The sequence below is a fragment of the Somniosus microcephalus genome, chromosome 2 (genome assembly GCF_052327205.1).
Source record: "Somniosus microcephalus isolate GS21.2 chromosome 2, FLI_Smic_1.0, whole genome shotgun sequence".
NCBI lineage: Eukaryota > Metazoa > Chordata > Chondrichthyes > Squaliformes > Somniosidae > Somniosus > Somniosus microcephalus.
In genome coordinates this window covers 261,688,188-261,710,117 of record NC_140988.1, presented here as the reverse complement: position 1 = coordinate 261,710,117, position 21,930 = coordinate 261,688,188, and the positions used below count along the sequence as shown (strand labels likewise).

The 21,930-nt window shown below is 42.5% G+C and overlaps 1 protein-coding gene and 1 long non-coding RNA gene across 3 annotated transcripts in view; both read left to right on the top strand.

Moving 5' to 3' along the window:
• The window catches only part of LOC147123355 (zinc finger SWIM domain-containing protein 6), a 251,037-nt gene that overhangs the window by 73,068 nt on the left and 156,039 nt on the right, over positions 1–21,930 (top strand). The window lies entirely within an intron of this gene.
• LOC147123356 (uncharacterized) lies at positions 12,620–21,044 on the top strand. Its single transcript, XR_015074303.1, has 2 exons — positions 12,620–17,527; positions 20,491–21,044. It is a non-coding gene; the product is annotated as an uncharacterized LOC147123356 (long non-coding RNA).

Below are 21,930 nucleotides of genomic sequence, written 5' to 3'. Positions count from 1 at the left end.
TACAACCAATGCATCCATTATCTCTGCAGCCATCTCTTTTAAGACTCTAGGATGTAGGCCATTGGGTCCAGGGGACTTGTCCACCTTTTTGTCCCATTAGTTTGCCTAGTACTTTCTCTCGAGTGATAGTGATTGTTTTAATTCCCCCGCCACCCCACCCCAGTTGCCCTTGATTATCCATTATTGGGATGCTTTTAGTGCCTACCACAAAGACCGATACAAAATATTTGTTCAAAGTCTCTGCCATTTCCCTGTTTCCCATTATTAATTCCCCAGACTCTTCCTCTAGGGTACCAACGTTTACTTTAGCTACTCTCTTCCTTTTTATACACCTGTAGAAGCTCTTACTGTCTTTTTATGTTTCTTGCTAGCTTGCTCTCATAAGATATCTTCTCTCTTTGAGAAGGAGGAATTAAAGGAAATTAGTATTAGTAAAAAAAAAAGTATGTAAAAGGAAAGATTAGTAAAGACAAATGTAGATCCCTTACAGTCAGAAACGGGAGAATTTATAATGGGGAACAAGGAAATGGCAGAGCAATTAAACAAATACTTTGGTTCTGTCTTCACGGAAGAGGACACTAATAACTTCCCAGGAATGCTAGGGAACCAAGGGTCTAGTGAGAAGGAGGAATTAAAGGAAATTAGTATAAGTAAAAAAAAAAAAAAATAGTGCTGGAGAAATTAATGGGGTTGAAAGCCAATAAATCCCCAGGGCCTGATGATCCTCATCCCAGACTACTAAAAGAGGTAGCCATGGAAATAGTAGATGCATTGGTTGTCATCTTCCATAATCTACAGAATTTTGGAACAGTTCCTGCAGATTGCAGGGTGGCAAATGTAACCCCACTATTTAAAGAAGGAGGGAGAGAGAAAACTGGGAACTGCAGACCGGCTAGAGTCTATTATAAAGGATGTGATAACAGGACACTTAGAAAATATCAACGGGATTAGACAAAGTCAGCATGGATTTATGAAAGGGAAATCGTGTTTGACAAACCTACTGGAGTTTTTTGAGGATGTAACTGGTAGAATAGATAAAGGAGAACCAGTGGATGTGGTGTATTTGGATTTTCAGAAGGCCTTTGATAAAGTCTCGCGGTTAGTGTGCAAAATTAAAGCACATGGGATTGGGGATAATATACTGGCATGGATTGAAAATTGGTTAACAGACAGGAAAGAGAGAGTAGGAATAAATTGGTCTTTTTTCAGTGTGGCAGGCGGTGACTAGTGGGGTACCGCAGGGATCAGTGCTTGGGCCCCAGCTATTCACAATATATATCAATGATTTGGATGAGGGAACCAAATGAAATCAAATCAAATCAAATCAAATCAACTTTTATTGTCATTGTTAGTGCACAAGTGCAGTACAACGAAATGTAGGCTTGCGGCTCCCGAGAGTGTACATTTAGATTGACATTTAAACATTCAACATTCATTTGGCTTGTAATACATTAACATAAACATAATAAAGTGCATTGGCAGATGTGCAGGCTTTAGAGTTTATTTGTGGAGTTCAGTAGGATGACAGCCCTGGGAAAGAAGCTGTTCCTAAATCTGGTCGTACGGGTGCGAATGCATCTGTAGCGTCTCCCAGATGGCAGAAGGGTGAACAGACTGTGGCTGGGGTGGGTAGGGTCTTTGATGATGGACCGTGACCTCCGTAGACAGCGTTTCTGGTATATGTGCTCTATGGTCGGTTTGCGGACGACACGAAACTAGATGGGATTGTGAGTTTTGAGGGGGATGCAAAGAGGCTTCAAAGCGATTTAGACAAGTTGAGTGAGTGGGCAAATACATGGCAGATGCAGTATAATGTGGATAAATGTGAAGTTATCCACTTCGGTAGGAAAAACAGAAAGGCAGAGTATTACTTAAATGGTGATAGATTGGGAAATGTTGATGTACAGAGGGACCTGGGTGTCCTTGTACACCAGTCACTGAAAGCAAACATGCAGGTGCAGCAAGCAGTTAGGAAGGCAAATGGTATGTTGGCCTTCATTGCAAGAGGATTTGAGTACCGGAGCAAGGATGTCTTAGTACAGTTATACAGGGCCTTGAAGAGACCACACTTTGAGTACTGTGTGCAGTTTTGGTCTCCTTACCTAAGAAAGGATATACTTGCCATATAGAGAGTGCAGCGAAGGTTCATCAGACTGATTCCTGGGATGGCAGGACTGTCTTCTGAGCAGAGATTGGGTCAACTAGGCCTGTGTTCACCAGAGTTTAGAAGAATGAGAGGTGATCTCATTGAAATGTATAAAATTCTGACAGGGCTAGACAGACTGGATGCAGGGAGGATGTCTCCCCTGGCTGGGGGGTCTAGAACGAGGGGTCACAGTCTCAGGATAAGGGGTAGGACATTTAGGGCTGAGATGAGGAGAAATTTCTTCACTCAGGGTGGTGAACCTGTGGAATTCTCTACCACACAAGGCTGTGGAGGCCAAGTCACTGAATATATTTAAGAAGGAGATGGGTAGATTTCTAGACACAAAAGGCATCAAGGGGTATGGAGAGAGAGCGGGAATATGGTATTGAGATAGGGAATCAGCCATGATATTGAATGGTGGAGCAGGCTCGAAGGGCTGAATGGCCTACTCTTATTTTTCTATGTTTCTCTTTTTTTAGTCGTCCTTTGCTGCTTTAAAAAATTTTCCCAATCCTCTGGCCTTCCACTATTCTTCGCAACATTGCATGCTTTTGTTTTCAATTTGATACCGTCCTTTACTTCCTTAGTTAGCCGCAAATGGTTCATCCTTCTCTTGGAGTCTTTCTTTCTCTCTGGAATATATCTTTGCTGAGAGTTATGAAATATCTTAAATGTTTGCCACTGCTTTTCTACAGTCTTACCCTGTAATATATTTTCCCAGTCCACTTTAACCAAGTCTGCCTTCACACCTTTGTAATTACCTTTATTTAAGTTCAGGACACTAGTTTGAGACCTAGCTTTCTCACCCTCAAACTGGATTCGATCCCTCTTCCCAAGAGGATCCTTCACTTCAAGATCATTAATTAATCCAGCCTCGTTCCACATTATCAAATCTAAAATAGTTTTCTCCCTGGTTGGTTCCAGAACGTATTATTCCAAGAAACCACCCCGCATACACTCCAAGAACTCTTCTTCAAGTCTACCTTTGCCAATTTGCTTTGTCCAATCAATATGAAGATTAAAATCTCCCATGATTATAGCCGTACCTTTCTTACAAGCCTCTATTATTTCTTAATTTATACTCTGTCCTACAGTGTGGCTACTGTTTGGGGGCCTGTAGACCACTCCCACCAGTGACTTCATACCCTTATTATTTCTTATCTCCACCCAAACTGATTCTACCTCTTGATCTTCTAAGCCAATATCATTTTTCACTACTGCACTGATCTCATCCCTTATTAACCGAGCTACACCACCTCTTTTTCCTTTCTTCCTATCCTTACAAAATGTCAAATACCCCTCAATATTCAGTTCCCAGCCTTGGTCACTTTGCAACCATGTCTCTGTAATGGCTATCAGATCATATTCATTTATTTCTATTTGTGCTGTCAACTCATCTATCTTGTTACAAATGCTGCATGCGTTCAGTTATAGAGCTTTTAATTTTGTCTTTTTTACCATTTTTTCCCCTACTCTGACCACTCTTTCTGATGCACTCTTATGTGTATACGCTCTGTCCCTTCCTGCCACACTCTAGTTATCATTACCCCTATCGCTACCCTGCATTTTTGCCTTCTCTTTTTTGACTTTTTAAAAAAAAATTCTGCTCAGCATATCCCTCCCCTCCACCCCCCCCCCCCCCCAAAACTATTTAGTTTAAAGCCCTATCTACAGCCCTAGTTATTCGATTCGCCAGGACGCTGGTCCCAGCCTGGTTCGAATGAAGCCCGTCTCGACGGAACAGCTCCCTCTTATCCCAGTACTGGTGCCAGTGCCCCAGGAATCGAAACCCATTTCTCCCACACCAATCTTTGAGCCATTCGTTCATCTCTCTGATCTTATTTACCCTATACCAATTTGCACGTGGCTCAGGTAGTAATCCAGAGATTATTATCTTTGTGGTTCTGCTTTTTAATTTAACCCCTAGCTGCTCATACTCCCTCAGCAGAACCTCTTTGCCCTACCTATGTCGTTGGTACCTACATCGGCCATGACAACTGGATCTTTCCCCTCCCACTCTCATTTCCCCTCCAGCCCAGAGGAGATGTCCTTTACCCTGGCAGGCTACACAGCCTTCAAGACACGCTCTTGGCTGCAGAGAACAATGTCTACCCCACTAACTATACTGTCCCTACCACTACCACATTTCTTTTTGCTCCCCCCCCACTGAAATGGCTCCCTGTACCACGGTGCTGTAGTCAGTTTGCTCATCCCCACACACAGAGTAAGAACCTCATAACTTGGACAAGAGCAAAGGCTGAGGCTCCTCCACTACTACCTCCTGGGTCCCCATACCTGCCTCGCTCGTAGTCACACCCACCTGTTCCTGACCACGGACCAAATTTGAATTAATTAATCTAAGGGGTGTGACTGCCTCCTGGAACACAGCGTCCAGGTAACTCTCATCCTCCCTAATATGTCGCAGTGTTTGAAGCTCGGACTTCAGCTCATCAACACGGAACCAAAGTTCCTTGAGGAACCAACACTTGCTGCAAATGTGGTCGCCGTGGACCTCAATGCTGTCCACCAGCTCCCACATGTTGCAGCAGTAACACATCACTTGCCCTGCCATCTCTAATGTATTTAATTAATTAAGTGTGTAAGATTTGAATGTTTTTAATCCTGTCTCTTAATTTAAACCAATGCCTAAGAAAGAGAGAAATACTGACCAACCAATCGCTTTCCTGTGATGTCTCTCCTTGTTTTTTGTCCCCTGTTCCCTCACGGGTTGGTCCGCTCCCGCTGCTGCTTCCAATAGCTCGGTCTGGGCCTCGAGCCTCGGGTTTTATTTACTCGCTCCACTTTCGCCTGTTCCCTTACAAGTTGGTCTGCTCCTGCTGCTGCTGCCAATAGCTCTTATTACCACCAGACTTATGTTGGTGGGCTTTAGACAGACTCAAACTGAAGTGGGCAATTTATACCATATGTGTTACTGTTTATTAGTATAACTTCATGTGTAGATTTGCATTGATCTAAAGAGTACACTAGTAGTAGGAGATAAAAATCTGTGTAAGTTGAATTTAAAGTGATGGAAATAATTAAAGACATGGCACAATAGGGGGGGATAAAAATTCTGAAGGCTTTTGAGAGCTGTCAGACATTTCAACCCATTGACGGCCTTTTCCAAGGCTGATAGGGTGGGGGACTGAAGAGATGAGCAAGGTGCAGGCATGTCTGCAGGTAAGTGAGAGCAGCCCACCACTCAACCTTTTTTGGCTGCTGAAGTGAAGGTTGTTCAACATTAGGTGGGTGGAATGAGGATTTCTCTCGGTGCCATTCCTCAATACCATGCCCGTAGATCAGCATTGCATCATTCTCACAAGGCGGTGTAGTGTTTCTGGCCATGTTTAACCATTACAATCGCTGCATCTGCAGCACTGTGCTGCATGGCAGCTCCAGGTATCTTTGCAGCACCTAACGCAGCTTTGCATCTGCCTCTCTGCTGACTGAGACCAAGTAAAGACATCGTTAGTAGATGCAACAGGGCCTATGGAAATGGTTAGTGGCAATTTTGTCCTAGTGATTAGTCAAGAATTCAGATGTCTTCAATATACCATCAGGCTTGCTGTTCCAGCTTGCTTTGGTGGAGGCTCCCCTTCCCAAAGGAAGATATTTTCAACTCTATCCACAGATGCGGGTGTGTACACTGGGTGAGCCTGGAACATACTTCGTGTAGCCTAACCTGCCTGGGATCCCTCTTTCGGGCTTTACAGAATGGGGGATTCCTATTTGTGCCAGTACTGGTGCTAGTGAACTAAATTAACTTTCATCAATTGGCACAAAGTCTCATAAGAACCTTTAGTCTATTGAATCTGTGACCGCTGAGCTCTGTACTCATAAACTCATTTACCTTTGTTTTTGAGCTCCTCCTCTTCTGGTTATGAAGCTCCTAGCCTGTGAAGTAGTAATCTAGTGAGTACTGCTTTCTGCCAGGAGAGGCCTGAATAATGTTTGATGCTCATTATGTCAAATGACACCATGATGGAGAGATCTGAAAGCCTCTCCAGCATTTCCTCTAATGGGATCCCAAATTTCACCCACTGCTGGAAACTATGTAAACTTTTGCTTATTTTCATCATTTTTTTGTGTAAAAATATATCTGCCACCCACTTATCCTTTTGGTTAAGACTTAAAGCAGCAAGTAAAATTCAGTTAAGATTGTAGAGGTTTCTCATCAGGCTGGTTCCTTCGCTAACTAATGGGACTAAATTGGGAGAATGACCTACAGTTCATGTGTATATAAAAAAAAAAAAAAAAGTAAATTGTCCACAGTGGGTCAAGGACTACTTAAAAGGCATTTTTATATTGGCCCAGATTTTCCGATCGCAGGCCTCCCGCAGGCGGAGGGCTGCGATCTGGAAAAATCTGCCAGAGGGCTCCTGGGAGAGAGTTCCGCTGCTGGGCCTCTCCAAACTGCCGGTGCGCAGGGCCCACATATCCCAGAGGCGCAGGTAGTTCGCAGCGTCCCTGGGATCACATGGGCCATTGGGAGCCAATCAGAGGGGAATCTCCCTTCATAAATTTGACAGGAAGGCCTGTCAAATATGAGTAGAGATCACCCCCAAAAACATAGTAAAACTTCAAATAAATAAATCACATTTTTAAAATGACTGTTTGAAATTACATAAATGAACTATTTTAAACAACAATTTAAATTTTTGAAAAAAATAAGTTTTTAATGGGGCTAAAAATAAACTTACCTTTCTTTAAAGTATTTTTAAATGATAAATCAGTGGGAAAATGTTTTTTTACTTTTTCCAACTCTTCTCCTGGTACAAGCAGGCCTTGCGCCTGCTTTTACTAGGCGCAAGAATTGTAAGTGTTTTCTGCAGGCGGAGGGTCTCCAAAAAGCGGAACTATCCGCCCGCAGAGGCCCTTCTCCCAGGCAGCTGGAGGATCTGTCGAGCTTTCTTGACTGATCGGAAATGCCGATTTCCAGCACATGCGCAGTGCATGCCTGAAACTGGCATTTCCAATGTCCCTATGGGTGAGTACACAGTGCGTACACACCCGTAGGGATCTGAATTTCTGCCCCATTAAGTTAGTCTCAATGTGAGGGTCCCACTGAAGATAAACCTGGCTTGTAAGTGTGGTGGCAACAAAGACTCTCCCCCTCTCGCTGGTTTCTGGAACTCCTGAGACTGTTCACTAAACATGTTACATTCAGTATCTGTGATACAGATTTCTGGATGTTGTAAATACCACGATGTCCGCCATTACTGATACTGCTTTGTACATAGGCACTCGTAAAACTCTCACTGCTATTCTTGCATGCGTGTATTACCTGGGTTTGTGATGGGGGAGATTGGCACATTTAGGCAACTCTCCTGTGACCTGTACAATGATATAAAAACTCAACTATATATAACCATACAAAGGTACCGACTGGGAAAGGAACTGAAGCTTAGAAGTGTTCCTCAATAGACAGTTCTCTTTCTTCTTGGATTTTATACTAAAGACCATGGGGGGAATTTGAACCTAAAACAAAACTGGTGGGGTGGGGGTAGTTAGTGTTAAAAATCTGAATCCCGACCTGAACCCGCCCACTTCCGGTTTTAACGGAGGAGAGGCGGGAAGGGGGCGGGCAGCCAACCCGCTGCCAGGAAGCGGGTCGTTTATTTAAATATTATAATGAGGCTGGAAGCCTTTTCTTTAACCTCCATTTTGTCTTCCACTGTAGCTGGTTGGGTTTTGCCCACCTCGTAAAACTTGCCAGCTACAGCAAGGCGAGGACTGCTGCATCCAGGAGGTAAGTGCCTTTACACTTAACACCTGGATCCAGGGTCCCTGCCTTACCAGACACTCCCCGCCCCCCCCCCCCCCCCCCCACAACGAGGCCTCCGATTTTTATCCCCTGCCCCTGATCTTCTTGCCGCTCCCACCCCCTTCGATCTTCTCGCTGCTCCCAGCCCAACCCCTCGATCTTCTCCTGGCCTAATCCCCATGCGATCCTCCCTCCCTCCTCTGTGCGGCCTAGTGCTGCAGGCCTACCCGTCTGAAGCCAACCAGCCTCTCCATCTGGCTGGCTATGGTTGGGAAACAGAGGCTTCCCGTTCAAATCAGGCCCTGTCGTTTAAAGTCGTTCTCTCTGGTTTCCCGACCGCCTCGGAGCCCCCCAACCCACGTTCCTCATTAAAATTCAGCCCCATACGTTTGGTTTTTCTGTATAATTATAAACCCTCGAGCAGAACATAAGAAAAAAAAATCCTTTAGATGTGTAGCTATCTTATCTATCTTACCAAGATGAAGAATTAACCTGGATTTTAATTCAATGGTGATTAATCTAACTTCTCCTCCTGTGAGTTGGTCCTGTACATGAAATAAAAAGTTACTTTAATATTTTACTCCAAAACTAAAAGTACACACATTACAGCATTGCAGTTCAATCTTTAGTTAGTTCATTTTTCAAAAGTGAAGTCCACACTTGTTAATTCTTTTCATTTTGAAAATGAGAGGTACTATTCTATCACCTGTCACTGAAGTTTGTATTTGCATTGCTACTCACATAAGGGGGAATGTGAACTTCTGGGTGTTATAATGCAAGCATACCCACAATGTGGTGTCTATTGCCAGCTTGAGTCATATTGTATGACCTCAAAGGCAGTGAAGAAACAGGTGTCTACATACAGAATTATAGGAAACCTCTTTGGCAACTAGAACTGTAATGGTATCTCTGTCTGACTTTAACCTCTGGTAGGCTCATTTCTAAACCAGGTGCCTTGCGGAACTGCAGAGATCTGAATTGGAGCTGTACAAACATGAATTGGGTACAGCTGTGCTTTACAGCCATGTGGCAGGATACAACAGACCAACTGCCATAATACTCCCAGGTTTCAAGGGCAGAGAGAGGCCTGGAAGAAGACCACACACATTCAATGTTGTACATAATGTGTTTTTATTGGTGGGGGTGGGGGGGGGGGGGGGGGGCGGTGCGGAGAGAGAGAAAGAGTGGGAGGGCTGTGTTTTTGTTAATCCTTTATTTAAAACATTCACCCAAGGGAAAACTGGAATTGTGGTTAAGATTGGTTTCTTTTTAATGCCTCTTCAGGTCTGTGATTCTAATTTGTTAAATGCTTAGTTGCCGAACTATGAAACTGAAAATATTTTGACCAGTTTTTTTGCTGAAGATTTTTGGCCTGCTGTTTTTTGAAGTGTTGCAAGATGCATTGTTTCTTATTTGTCGAAGAATATTCCTAAATAGTTTGTGGTCGGATTGTGATTTATATCCTATCTGTTAAACATGTCAATATATAGGCATTATTGTAATTTTTTTAATCCACCTATGTAACCTTCCATTATTAGCAATTTGGTTTCCAACAAAAACAAATAATGGCAACTGTTCATCCATATTACTTGAATGGTTTCCTACTTTCCTTTCATGGTTACATGAGTGAAGGAGACTCATATATTTTGTGTTGTCGCCTTTTTAAATTGAGAAATCTAAATGAAGGACCAAGGCTATAGTGCAGGAGACCAAGGTTGATGAGTAGGAAGACAAGGTAAATTAAGCCCGCTCTCATTGTTTTCTTTATCGTTTATAGGCCTAAACTATTTGGACTTGCTTAATTCTGCAGCTGTGTAATCAATTTTCTATATTTCTAAGAAATCGATATTTTGCTGAAGAAATATTTTAATCATTTACACTTATTACAACTTCTGGTTCTACTTATTTCCACCTTTTAAAAAAAATATTCAGCCATTGATTCATATGCCACTGGTAGATGTGAAATGATAGGCTGTGTGTGATTTTTTTTCTGACTACACTAGACAGTTAGTGGTTAAATAGATAAAGGCATTGTCTGTTTTTAATTTGAGATTATAATTATCCATTGAAATTATAAAATTCAGAATATGGTAGCATGTGTGTATGTATAGTGCAATTAATATTTAATACAGTGTAATATTGGGTACAATTACAGCTTTTCATTAGATCCATTATGTGGGGTACATTTTAAAATGAAACTGGAATCTGAAAATACCATCTGGGCATTGTAGTTGTTCCATGGCTTGCTCAGTAATGTTGCAGTAATGGCCTCTGCAATTTCTGAAGACCATAGTCTATACTTCACCACAGACAGCTTTCTGTTTAACTGTGGTAGTTGTGTACAAGATGTGTATATACAGTTGTCTGCAGTGAAATGCAGACTTAAAAAAAAATATGAAATTTTTTTTGCAGAACTGAATTGAGTCTAAATAGTTTAAGTCTCCTGTTCAGATTGTGCACAGACTGAAAACTTCATTTCAAGAGTTTAAAAATAAAATTGTTGAACTGAGATTAAACCAATTTCCACTAATTAGCAAGAACAGCATTTTTAATTATAGTATAATTGTATGATGAATGCTGTATCTAGCATAACATTAAGACACTTTTAAAAGCTCTGTGCAAAATGAATTTAGTGAGCAATTAGTAATTAGAATCTCCAAATGCAGGTGCAGCTGCTGAGGGCCTAGTGTAACCTTTTTGCAAGCATTTCTGTGTCAGTATGTTTCAAATCAGCTGAGACCAAACAGAACAAAACATTTTGAATCGGAATGGGAATGTGTTCGCTGTAGTGAGCCAGAATCAACAATGGGCCAGCATTTACTGTAGCTGGCAAACGAATGGCACCTGTCGTTCATTAGACTTGTCCTTGTCCACTTAATTTCCATGAGCTTTTGCACGGTAAGTTGCTGTAAATGGGAGATCGAAACGGCACGGCACCCTCTACAGGGCATCTGGGATCGGTGTGAACAGGAAAGCAACTGTATCTCCTTAACCAACTAGATTGAAGGATTGTGAAATAAACCGTGCAAGGACCGAGAAGGAAGTGTAAATTAGAATAGTGAATTCGATGCCAAATCTGGTACAGAAAGTGAAACAGAGGGAAAGAAAGATTGGATTGAGGAAAAAAGAGACCAAAGAAAAAGTTAAAAAAATTTAAATTATATTTAAAAAAAAAAAAAAAATCCCCAACAACAATTTAAAGCTGAAGGACTGAGACTTCACACTTGTAAAAGTTAATTTTCATTGCCAGAGAGGTTGTTTGGCAGTAATTAAGACTGATCACTCCAATAAAACAGTACTTAGTAAGCTAGAACTTGTGCATTTCAGTCTGTGGCGAGTTTAGCTTGTATCGATCATGCAAATACAGGAATTTCATGCCGTGTAATGCATTTTGATGGTGAGTTAGCCAACAAGATGCTGTTTTCGGGAAGCTATCAGCAGAGCGGCACATCTAACGGCAACTTCCAGATTTGTGTGTTTAACCACGCATCTGCCCTTGCCTGAAGTTGCTGTGTGATCTGCGCATAAATAACGGTGAGCATCCTTACCCTTGCCACTATTTTGATAGTAAATTCTGGCCCAATCCGAGTGGAATTTCCATCTCTCTTCAAAAATGCAAACTCTCGTCTTTTGAAGGAGTTGAAGTTTAACCAAATGACTAATTAAAGTTTTGACCACAGCTGTTGCAGAAATGTATGCATAGCTACTGTTTATCAAAACACAATCCAGTAACCAGATGGTTGTAATATTTGAAGTCTTCTGTGGGGTTGGTTGGGAATAATGACTCTGGAATACCCTGTGTATTGCAGTATCTTTGATTCAGCACACATTGTACGCAAGATTATTAGTACACAGACAATTCTGGGTATTTTAGCAGGATAAACAGATGAGGTTTACTAAGCACATAGATTACACTGCACTTTGTAACCAGACAATAGAACAATTCCTCGTGTTTACATTTCAGGCGTCTCTCAGCATTCACTTGCCATCATTTCTTTTTAAAGTTGTTACTTGCTTCCAAGTTTGCAGTAGAATTTTTTCTTTCTAACACTTGCCACTTTAACAAAATTAAAAGATAGTTTGAAAGACAGTAAACTGTGTTATTGGAACATTTTCTTATCTGGATCTGAGACAGAAATTTGGGAAATGGGAGCCAAAATTAACACCATCAAAGGGTTCCCTTGGAGGGGTCCGCAAATGGCCATCACTAGATGTTTTTGTGGGGGAGGAGAAGGGATACTGAAGGGCATTGGTCCCTTTATCTAGGTAAGACGACATAAAGGTTGAAAAGAGTGGAGGCAAGATAAATTGGCAAGTAGTGATTAGGTGATGACCAGCATTGCCTACTGTACCTTGCCTTTGGGATGCTTGAAACTCCAACCAGCAAATTTTATTAAGATTTACAAGTGTTTTTTAAAATAATTTTTGTTTAAACACCTTTGATCTAGTTACGATCTTAAAAAAAAAAAAGTGACAAAAACAGGTTTGTGTTAATGTGATAATCTTGTTTGTTCGTTGCTGTAGAATACATTGGTAGCAGACCATAATACGGTTTCTCTTGGGCAGTCCCTCGGAACCGAGGATGACTTGCTTCCATACTAAAAATGAGTTCGCAGGTGACGGATGAGTCCAATGCGGGACCTACAGTCTCTGTCACAGGTGGGGCAGACGGTGGTTGAAGGGGCGGGTGGGTGGGGTGCTTGGGTAGACGTGTGCTCCTTCCGCTGTTTGCGCTTGGCTTCCGCTTGTTCCCGGCGAAGACACTCTGTTTGGTGCCTTCCTGGATGCTTCTCCTCCACTTTGTGCGGTCTTGGGCCAGGAATTCCCAGGTATCGGTGGGGATGTTGCACTTTTTCAAGGAGGCTGTGAGGGTGTCCTTGAAGCATTTTCTCTGCCCACCTGGGGCTTGCTTGCCGTGTCGGAGCTCCGAGTAGAGCGCTTGTTTGGGAGTCTCGTATCGGACATGCGGATGATGTGGCCCGTCCATTGGAGCTGATTAAGCGTGGTCAAAGCTTCGATGCTGGGGGTGTTGGCCTGAGCGAGAACACTGACGGTGCGCCTATCCTGCCAATGGATTTGCAGGATCTTGCGGAGGCAGCGTTGGTGGTACCTCTCCAGTACTTTGAGGTGCCTGCTGTACATGGTCCATGTCTCTGAAGCATTCAGGAGGGCGGGGATCACTACTGCACTGTAGACCACGAGCTTGGTGCCGGGTTTGAGGCCCTGGTCTTCAAACACTCTCTTCCGAAGGCTGCACTGGCACACTGAAGGCGGTGTTGGACTTCGTCATCGACGTCTGCCCTTGTTGACAGTAGGCTCCCAATGTATGGAAAGTGGTCCACGTTGTCCAAGGCCTCATCCTGGATTTTGATAATCGGGGAGCAGTACTGTGGCGGGGGCAGGTTGGTAGAGGAGCTTTGTCTTATGGATGTTTAGTGTAAGGCCCATGCTCTCGTAGATGGTTTTTGTGGGGGAGGAGAAGAGGTAAATTCTATTATTGAGATGCTGAAGGGCATTGGCCCCTTTATCTATTTTTGAGGATGTAACTGGTAAAATAGATAAGGGAGAACCAGTGGATGTGGTGTATTTGGACTTTCAGAAGGCTTTTGATAAGGTCCCGCATAAGAGATCAGCGTGTAAAGTTAAAGCACATGGGATTGGGGGCAAGGTATTGACTTGGATAGAGACCTGGTTGGCAGACAGAAAGCAAAGAGTTGGAATAAACGGGTCTTTTTCCGAGTGGCAGGCAGTGACTAGTGGGGTACCGCAGGGATCGGTCCTTGGACCCCAGCTATTCACTATATATTAATGATGATCTAGACAAGGGAACTAGATGTAATATCTCAAGTTTGCAGATGACACAAAGCTGGGTGGGCGCGTGTGCTGTGAGGAGGATGCCGAGAAACTCAGTATGATTTGGACAAGTTGGGTGATTGGGCAAAAGCATGGCAGATGCAATATAACGTGGATAAATGCGAGGTTATCCACTTTGGTATCAAAAACAGGAAGGCAGATTATTATCTGAATGGCAATAGATTGGGAGAAGGGGGAAGTGCAATGAGACCTGGGTGTCCTTGTGCACCAGTCGCTGAAGATAAGCATGCAGGTGCAGCAGGCGGTTAAGAAGGCAAATGGTATGTTGGCCTTCGTAGCGAGAGGGTTTGAGTACAGGAACAAGGATGTCTTGCTGCAGTTGTACAGGGCCTTGGTGTGGTAAACCACTGTTATTGTTTACACTGTTGTTATCACTACACAAGGTTACCTCTTGCCTCGCACGCTGTTATACCTAGGCATACCTCAGCTGACTCCGCCCATGGCTCCGCCTGCTTGCCCAGGTATAAAGGTGATTGCTTGGCTAGTATTCTTCCTTGCTGGAACCGATCACCCACAAGGGTGGGCTCTGTTATTTAGCCAATAAAAACCTATAGTTACTATCTTAACTCGTCGCTTTTCATGGAATGAATTGATAGGTATATCACTTGGTGAGACCACATCTGGAGTATTGTGTGCAGTTTTGGTCGCCTTATCTGAGGAAGGATGTTCTTGCCATGGAAGGAGTTCAGCGAAGATTCACCAGACTGATACCTGGGATGGCAGGAATGACGTATGAGGAGAGATTGGGTCGATTGGGCTTATACTCACGAGTTTAGAAGAATGAGAGGGGACCTCTTTGAAACTTATAAAATTCTGACAGGACTGGACAGACTAGATGCAGGAAGGATGTTCCCGATGGTCGGGGAGTCCAGAACCAGGGGTCACAGTCTAAGGACAATGGGTAGGCCATTTAGGACAGAAATGAGGAGGAATTTCTTCACCCAGAGTGTGGTGAACCTGTGGAATTCTCTACCACAGAAGGCAGTAGAGGCCAATTCATTAAATATATTCAAGAAGGAGTTGGATATATTTCTTAAGGCTAAAGGGATCAAGGGGTATGGGGAGAAAGCAGGGACAGGGTACTGAATTTGGATGATCAGCCATGATCACATAGTGGTTAGCACTGTTGCCTCACAGCGCCAGGGACCCGGTTCAAATCTGGCCTCGGGTGACTGTCTGTGTGGAGTTTGCACATTCTCCCCGTGTTTGCATGGGTTTCCTCCGGGTGCTCCGGTTTCCTCCCACAGTCCAAAGATGTGCGGGTTAGGTTGATTGGCTATGATAAAAATTGACCCTTAGTGCTTGGGGGATTAAATACGTGGGGTTACGGGGATAGGGTGGGATATGTGTTGGTGTAGGCTCAATGGGCCGAAATGGCCTCTATCTGCACTGTGGGGTTTCTGTGAATCTGAATGGCAGAGCAGGCTCGAGGGGCCGAATGGCCTACTCCTATCTTCTATGTTCTATGTATGCTTCGGTGAAGGTGTTGATGATGGTTTGGAGTTCGGCCTCAGTATGCGCAGACGCAAGCGTCGTCTGCATACTGTAATTTGATGACAGAGGATGGGACGACCTTGGATCTGGACTGGAGGTGACGGAGGGTGAACACTTTCCCGTTTGTTCTGTAGATGAGCTCCACTCCAGTGGGGAGCTTACTGAGGGTGAGATTGGTGCATTGCAGCAAGGAAGAGCGTTTGTGCGATGACACAGCCTTGCTTGACCCCGGTCCGTACATGAATTGGGTCTGTGGTGGATCCGTTGGTCAGGATCACTGCTTGCATGTCGTCATGAAGCAGGCAGAGGATGGTGACAAACTTTTGAGGGCAGCCAAATTTGAGGAGGACACTCCATAATCCCTCACGGTTGATGGTGTCGAAGGTCTTTGTGAGATCAAAGAAGGCCATGTACAGCGGTTGGTGCTGTTCCCTGCATTTTTCTTGTAGTTGACGTGTGGGGAAGGTCATGTCCATTGTGCCCCTTAGTTGGTGGAATCCGCATTGCGACTCTGGGAGAAGGCGATTGAGGAGGATTCTTGTGATGACTATTGGTATTACAACCCTGAAGGCAGCTTTTAAAACCACTGTTGGAACTGAATTTTGAAGAATTGGCTATATTATGAGAAAAGGATGTTACTGGGGAAAGTTCAGCAAACTCTGCACTTTTAATTTTGCTTTGGAAGATTCATATAAAGACACTAACATTACTTTGCACTGATTTAGAGATAAAAACAAATTTTTATGGTAAGTTAGAAGCATTCATAAATTTGGCAGTCAATTTTTGAAATCTCTGGTATTTTTTATGTAGGAGCTTACTAGTGATGGATTTGTAGAAACTGATGTGTATGTATCATGTTGGAATAATTCACCAAGTAATGTAATGGAGGTGAAGATATTGGGGATTAATGAAAATACAGTTAGATGCCCTGGTGGTGGAGTTGGAGGGATGAGCTTCAATAGGCTGAATTGCCTTTTCTCATCCTTGTCATCACTATTGTAAAATACTGGTCTAATTGTTAATACAGAATAGAGATATATTTCAGTTATGTTCTGTCTAGCTGCTTAAACAGTTTTTCCACAAGTTTTGCTTAAATACATAACCAGTTAGAAATGAAATAAAGTTGCATTTATGTAACACCTTTTCGGGATGTCCCAAATCACTTCACAGCCAATGAAGTACTTTTGAAGTTTAGTCACGATTGTAATGTACGGAAATGCACAGCTGGATCACATAATCGGCCATGAGATAAATGATCATATAATCTGTTATAGTGAGTTTGGTTGAGTGATTTGGCCAGGATACTAGGAGAACTCCCCATCTCTTCTTTGAATAGTGTCATGGGATCTTTCACCTGGATTAACGTCTCATCTGAAAGATGACATCTCCCTCAGTACGGCACTGAAGTGCCAGCCTCGACTATGTGCTCGAGTCTCTGGAGTAGGGTTTAAACCAACAACCTTCTGATTCGGAGGTGAGTGCTACTACTGAGCCACTGGCTGATATTGATTGTAAAACCAGTTCTACACTCACTGTTCAGGCAATCTATTTTGTAAGATGCTCTATTTATACACAAATGGACGCTGAGCAGTAATGAACTACTGAGTAAGCTGTGAATAAGAGATTATAACAATTTTATTTTTTGTTCTCGTGATTAGAATTTTATTTTAAAGCAGTAAGACATGAATCATATATGGCTCATACAGGAGTAGTTTAGAGATGATTGTAATACACGGTAGGTGGGTGTGTTGTGTGTGTTTATGTATTTTTTCTACAATATAAAAATACTTACAGTAAATATTACTGAATTTGGGCAAACTGCCATTGTACAGTAACAATTTGAGGGTTGAAAATAAATAGACCAACAATTTCTTAATCTTTTCATTTTCAATATTAGTCGCGATGCACCGTTAATCTAACTTTTGGTTTTATTTCTTAACAACTTAAACATTTTCTTCAGGATCACATCGTGTGGTAGGGGAGAAGAAATAAGTGAAGGCTGTGGTGCAATGGTGCTGATGAATCTAAAACCAAGCTTTCAACTGAATCTGACTTTCTTAAATTAAGGTCTTCTATGCAAAGTCACCCAAGTGGAGGATGTGTCCGTTTTGGTTCAGTGGCTGTTTGACTGCCAGTTCAGTCCTTAATGTTACTCCAGAGAGAAAAATTGAGTATAAATGTGATGCATTCGAAAAGTGCAAATGAAGTGTCAACGCATGTGGAAAATTTTACAACCATATAAACATAAGGTATATATAAATACAAGGAGAGGCCATTGCAGCTTATCCAATTTGTTCCTTTTTTTAAGGTCGTCTTTCAGAATTTGCAGACTTATTTGCTGAATCAGACTGTCCATTTCCCTTTTTTGAATATTTGAAGTTTGTAGGGTTTTTAAAAAACTTAACTTGTCCTTTGAATCATCTTGGGGGTTCTGACAAATGTTTCTCTGCATCCACACACCTATCAAAATAACGCTTCCATCATTTTTATTTTACTCTCTTCTCATCCCCTCCTATCCCCGATTTTTAATCGCTCCACCATTGGCGGCCGTGCCTTCAGCTGCCTAGGCCCTAAGCTCTGAAATTCTATCCCTAAATCTCTCTACCCCTCAACCTATCTCTCCTCTTTTTAAAACGCTCCTTCAAACCTACCTCTTTGAGCAAGCTTTTGGTCATCTGTCCTAATATCTCCTTATGTGGCTCAGTGTCACATTTTGTTTGATAACTCTCCTGTGAAGTGCCTTGGGACATTTTACTATGTTAATGGCACTATATAAATGCAAGTTATTGTTAAAGATATGCTTCTAATACCCAAATTATGCTTGCAGCTTGCTGCAGACAGATCCCAGAAGTCAGTGACAAACTGCAAATGTAAACAACTGACACTCTCATTGCTGGGAGTATAAGGCAATACCAAAACCCAGTAACAGCAGGCTGAGCAGCTATACAGTCCAACAAAATGATTCTTCCGTATTGATCATCCCCAACTGTACTAGCAGAATTGTTAGGTGTGAAACTTCAATATAACAACTACACATATTTGTGTGTGTGTGCGCAAGTTTTTGTTAATTTGCTGTGTAAAATAAATAATTTCTACAGCAACCGGGCAATGAGCTGGAGGTATAAAATGTAGCAGAGCAAGCTGGAATATGCCTGGTTACCCATCTCTTTCATCCCCCTCCACCCTCCACCACCACAAGCATCAGCAGGAAGTGATCCATCTGAATGCCTGGCGCGCAGAGTTACTTTTTCTGCCTAACTGATGGACACAAGTTTGAATATCCTTAGACCTGTAATTTGCAACCTCCAAATTTGCATAATGAGCTGGGATTTAATTTACTAGGCCTCCCCTAATAAATAAGTTGAAGATAGGTGTATGTTGTTATTTTAGAGTGGTATACTATCATGCTTGGTCCTGGAATTGGAATAAGTTGGTTAGTGATCCATCAACATTGCCTTTTTTATATAAATCAGGAACCAGCAAACTATCTATCTGTTTTTGCAAATTAATTTCTGCTGGTTTTTGAAAAATGATACAGACTTGGGAATTGGACTTCTGTTAAAGGTCCAAATAGTATTTTCATTTTATGGTTTCTTGTAATTTGAAGCCTGTGTGAAGGTTTGCTATTGCAAATGGAATGAATGCCTTTTGTAATGATAAGCAAAGAACCCAACTGACATTTTCCACATATTAATGCCCACAATTTTGACCAAATGGATATTTAAGGCTGTGCTTATACTGCAGCAATCACTCTGCTGCCATGGAGTGACTCGTTTGTTGTCTGGGGCCAAATCAGACTATCAGGATGATGAGAGAGCTCCCTGCGTACGTGCTTGTATGCATGCGCAATGCTCCACTCAGTCGTTCAAATTTAGAAAAGAAAAAGAAAAAACAGCAAATGTTGGAAATCTGAAATAAAAGTAGAAAAATGCTGAAGGTTAGTCAGCATCTGTAAAAAGAAACAACAGACCCAGACCCTTGATCGAAAGGCTACACACCTGAAACTTCCTAACACACCTTTCTTTACAGATCCTGGCTGAGCTGCTGTGTATTTCCTGCATTTTCTGTTTGTTAAATTTTTATTTAAAAAGCATCCACTTTCTCAAATGTTTAAAATGACCTATAAGTTTACAAGTGCCCAGGAGGTCTAAGGGAGGATGCTTTGCAAAACTGGCGCTAAAACTGCACCCTGCATTAGGTTTGGTTAGTATTTAAAAATTGATATTGCCACGTTTTGGCAACTAATGTTCTGATTTTAATTAATAACACACATGTTAGCAGATGTGCTGCTTTTGGAAGAGTCAATTTTATTATCAATTAAGGAATAGGTTGACAAATGTTACTGGTCTTGTCAATAATTGTTGACCTGTTGATTGTTCCGCATTCCCTGTTTACTCACTGGAAGTTATGTGTAAGATTACCAGAGCGAGATGGAGTCTCCACTTGCTTGCTCATGTTTGGATCTTTGGTATGTGCTTGGGTAGCCATGGAGTACAACCTTGTGACCATTGGTTCGCTTGAATCCTTCTGCGACCGTTCGGCACTAGAGAACAGCGATTTGTTTTATTAATCTAAATTAATTGTTACTTAAGATTTATTTCACTGATGCACATTTTTAGTTTGGACAGGTCATTTAGTCATGGTGCCTTGGTTGCAGGGGGTGCTTGAAGTTGTGAGTGACATTGGGTGAACCTATTGGCCTGAGCAAAATGATTCATTTCTAACCTGCTCTGATGAACTACCAAAATTTATGGTGAGCGCATCACAATTGACCGCTTAACACCAGGACCCCGATATTTGTGGGGTGGGAGCGGGAGCGTGTGTTTGTGGGGAGGGGACCTGGAAATGCCAGGCACACGGAGGTCCTGCCGGATTTAACAGCAGGGCCTCCATTTTTTAAACTCCGTTTCCCGCCCAGCAGCCGGCCAGATTAAAAGGATGGCTGGTTATGGGGGAGGGGCGATTTGAGGGGCAAGAATGTGTTGGACCGGTAATTGGGAGGGAGAGGGGAACAGGATGCTTTTAATACTCTCCATAGTCATGAGGTGGTTCCACCTCATCAGAATTGTTGATCCCTGTTGAGCAGGAATTATGATTAAACCGTTTGGGCTTTTATAACTCTGGCAATGTTTTCATTAATTGACCAATGTGACTTTGTGAATGTATGAAATTTCTACATCATTTTCCTGGTCCTTCTGTCCTTTTCTTCCAGGCTTTTGCCAATCTCGCCATGAGCTGGCTGTTGGAGAGGTGTTCAGAGCAGCCTGATGACAACTTACTTCCTTCCAGTTTCATTGGGGAAGCACCTGGTCTCCAGTTGGTACCTCCCCACTACTAAGTGGCTCAGTTCAGGAACTCAGTGTGGTCGTTTATCAACCCAAGAGCCCTCATTGCTGTGACATAACATTGGTACAGAAGTGCATTGAAGCTGCTTGGATCTTTTGGCTCAAGATCGAGCACGAAAGGAGGGAGGGAGCGTACCCTTTGAAAACATGCATTAAAAATAAACTTGACTGATTTCAATATCTAACGTTATAAATATTGACTGGGATACTATAACTGCAATCTTAGAATCTGTGGGCCCTGCTGCTCATTTTTTTTAAATCGAGCATATTCCAACTGGTTCATAAATATTTCTGTGCTTGCTTGGAAACATAGTCCTATCTATGCAATTCTAATTCACTAGTTCCTAATATCTGGGTAAAGCCTTCCAGTGGAGTTGGCTGTTTTTCCAAAAAGAGCAAAGGATAAATTGGATGAAATTTTTCCCATCTGGACTGTTGTCATTTGTTTCTGAAAGATTCAAGCACTGCATTGGGAGAGCCTTTGGAGCAAATAGTCTTATCCCTTTGCCTAATGGTGGTTCTGGTAGGGCAAATACTGGGTTTGGGGTGGGAGGAAGCAGAACAAGGGGAATTTTCTTCACTGCTGCTGGTAACAGACTGAGGTTTCAAGGAACAACTCTTCCATTTTTGAGTTCCTGTGATAAACTGACACATGAAATTTATGTAATATGTTCACAGAAGGGTGTTTAAAGATGTTTACCATTGCAGGTTGGCAGAGACTTGTAATTAGTTACTGGGAAACTATATGGCCAGTGGGTATAGTTTGATTGTATAATCATAGAAACATACAAGATGGGAGCAGGAGTAGGCCATTCGGCCCCTCGAGCCTGCTCCACCATTCAATGCGATCATGGCTGATCATCCAATTTAAGTACCAGGTCCTTGCTTTCTCCCCATACCCCTGGATCCCTTTAGCCTTAACAAATATATCCAACTCCTTCTTGAATATATTTACTGAATTGGCTTCTACTGCCTTCTGTGGTAGAGATTTCCGCAGGTTCACCACTCGCTGGGTGTCCTAAATGGCCTACCCCTTATCCTTAGACTGTGACCCCTGGTTCTGGACTCCCTAACCATCGGGAACATATTCCTGCATCTAGTCTGCCCAGTCCTGTCAGAATTTTATAAGTTTCAATGAGATCCCCTTTCATTCTTCTAAATTCCAGCGAGTACAAGCCCAATCAACCCAATCTCTCCTCATATGTCATTCCTGCCATCCCAGGTATCAGCCTGGTGAATCTTCGTTGAACTCCTTCCATGGCAAGAACATCCTTCCTCAGATAAGGAGACCAAAACTGCGCACAATA